Here is a 2966-nt window from a genome sequence, read left to right on the forward strand (position 1 = left end):
AACTTGCCAGGTATATTGCTGGGGACCTGAGGATGTGCCTTTACAAGGTTTGATATTAATCGGACAAGTGGTTCCCAAGTGATGGCCATTTATTTACCAACCAATGACAGGACAGGGTGCTGCGTGGGCGTGGCCGATGGAGGAAGATAACCTCAACCGCGGTCCCCATTACGGGTTACAACGTACGGACTTCCGGATAATGATGACTTCGTGTATTCTAATAATTTCTCGATTACTTATGCGCATTTATAGATAAACACAATGCCCCAAGTTATGATCGTTTTCATATTAGACGGTGCATAAATTTCGGTAACATCAGAGTTAGCTGTCTGGTATGCTCCGAAGCAGGAAGTAAATTTTTTCTTTGCACGTAAGTTTTTTTTCCCCTCTTCTCTTTGTGTTTTTCCTTGCGATGACATTGCGTAAAGGCAAAATACGTTGGCGCTAATTGAATAATTGGCCATTAAAACTAAATTGCGAATAATCGTAACTGCGATATGCGAACTTCCGGACAGTGAGGACTTCCGGTATTCCGGATAGTGATGAGTATTGTATTCTTTCTCAATTTTTTTCTCGATTTATCGACTTCCTGTATTCTTTCTTTCTCGATTTCTGTACTTTCTCGATTTCTTTCTCGATTTTCTTAAACACAATGCCCCAATCCAGTCGTCGTTTACCACAGCGAAGGAACGAAGCTGTGGGTCATGCACGTGGAATGGAATCCAATGAAGCACGAGCTGCTCGCTTGACACGCGATGCAACGTGCGTGACAAGGCGTCGTTCAGCCGAAACGGATGAAGAACGAACTGTTCGCTTAGCAGACAACATTGAACGCGAAGCAAGGCATCGTGCAGAAGAAACGGATGAAGAACGAACTGCTCACTTGGCAGACAACACTGTACACGAGGCAAAGCGTCGTGCAGCTGAAACAGATGAAGAACGAACTGCTCGCTTGGCAGCCAACACTGAACGTGAGGCAAGGCGTCGTGCAGCAGAAACGGATGAAGAACAAGCTGCTCGCTTGGCAGACAACATTGAACGTGAGGCAAGGCGTCGTGCAGAAGAAACGGATGAAGAACGAACTGCACGCTTGGCAGACAACACTGGACGCGAGGCTAGGTGCCGTGCAGAATAAACGGATGTAGAATGAGCTGCTCACTTGATACGTGACGCTACGTGCATGACAAGGTGTTGTGCAGCTGAAACGGATGAAGAACGAGCTGCTCGCTTGGCAGACAACACTGAACGTGAGGCAAGGCGTCATGAAGAAGAAACGGATGAAGAACGAGCTGCTCGCTTGGCAGACAACACTGGACGCGAGGCAAGGCGTCGTGCAGAAGAAACGGTTGAAGAACGAGCTGCTCGCTTGGCAGACAACACTGAACGTGAGGCAAGGCGTCATGAAGAAGAAACGGATGAAGAACGAGCTGCTCGCTTGGCAGACAACACTGAACGCGAGGCAAGGCGTCGTGCAGAAGAAATCCCTCACCAGCGAGAAGACCAGCAAGTAAGGGATGCCCTGTGCCATCAGGGCGTACACCGTGTGAGACGAGCGCAGGCTCACGGTGAGAATCGCAACCTTGCTCTATAAGATGATACCGATTTCTTCTGAGAGGAACTTCCTGTTGAGTACAGGCACGCATTGAGCAGGACCTCATTATTTCAATGCACTAAATGCTCACATTGTGATGCTTTTGTGTGGAACGAGGAGAGAAGAGGATTTTGCTGCAACCACGGCAAGGTTGACCTTAAGCATGATTCTACGAATCCAAAACCCGGTTCAATTCCATCAGAATCTCCAGATGCTATGAAAAACCTTTTCCTTAACCAGGACTTTGTGAAGCATGCGAAACAGTACAACAACGCGCTGGCAATAGCAAGTATCGGTGTTCGAGAGATAGGTATGCCTTGCTTCAATCCTGGAGTGCGCATACAAGGTAAGGTTTACCATTACATTGGTGCTCCTCTTGCCGATCTGGATTGTACCCCACGCTTTGCTCAGATCTACTTTCACGATCCAGCCCATGAGCTGGAGTATCATTGTGCCTACACCTCGAACAGTAGCCTGAATGAGCATTTTTTGCTAAGAGCACAACAGGCCATTCATGAGTGCAACCCATAAGTCCAGCAATTCTAATCAGCCATTGAGTATGTGGTTCATAATGATAGCGCCAATGAACTGAAAATTGTGTTAACAGGTCGGACGTGGCGCCGAGACCTTCATCAAGCTACCGTCAACATTCCCTCACCAGACAGCGATGTGGCTGTCATTGCTCCAGGGGCAATGACAACAGAGCAGTTTGGAAGGCTGGCAGTCGGTGTTCACCTCAGAGGAGGAGGTTTACAGACAATAGATGCCATGCATCCAGCACATGACCCTCTATCATACATACTTCTGCTACCCTTCGGCTCCCAGGGGTACCACACTGAGTTAGCAGGGATAACGCCAACATCTTTCTACCGCTACCATCTGTACGTGATCCTACTCATCACTTCAATGTACTGCTTCGTGGTGGAAAGTTGACACAGTAGTACGTATGCGACATGATGGCAAAAATTGAGTCAATATTGAAGTGCACCATCTCAATTGGAATCGCTGCAACCAGAAGTCAATTAAGGCAGAAAAGTATAAGATCATCGTTGATGTGTTGAACATAACCTTGAGTCCATCTGCCAACATCTTCCCGTTCACTCTGCGGTGTCGGCAGTTTCCGGTACGACCATGCTTTGCCATGACTGTGAATAAATCCCAAGGGCAGTTGCTACACCGTGTTGGGGTCTTCTGCACAAGAGACTTCTTCAGCCATGGTCAGTTCTACATGGTGGCCAGTAGGGTTGACAGATCCAGCAGCCTCCGCATTCTTGCCCTGGACGAGGAAACAAAGAAGCTGAACCCTTTCCTCAGCAATGTTGTTTATGAAGAGGTGCTAACGAGATAAAGGTGTGTACATGTGGAAAAATTTTAT

Source organism: Eptatretus burgeri, chromosome 13 (assembly GCF_056783735.1).
Source record: "Eptatretus burgeri isolate ZD-2024b chromosome 13, Ebu_testis_v1, whole genome shotgun sequence".
In the NCBI taxonomy this organism is placed as follows: domain Eukaryota; kingdom Metazoa; phylum Chordata; class Myxini; order Myxiniformes; family Myxinidae; genus Eptatretus; species Eptatretus burgeri.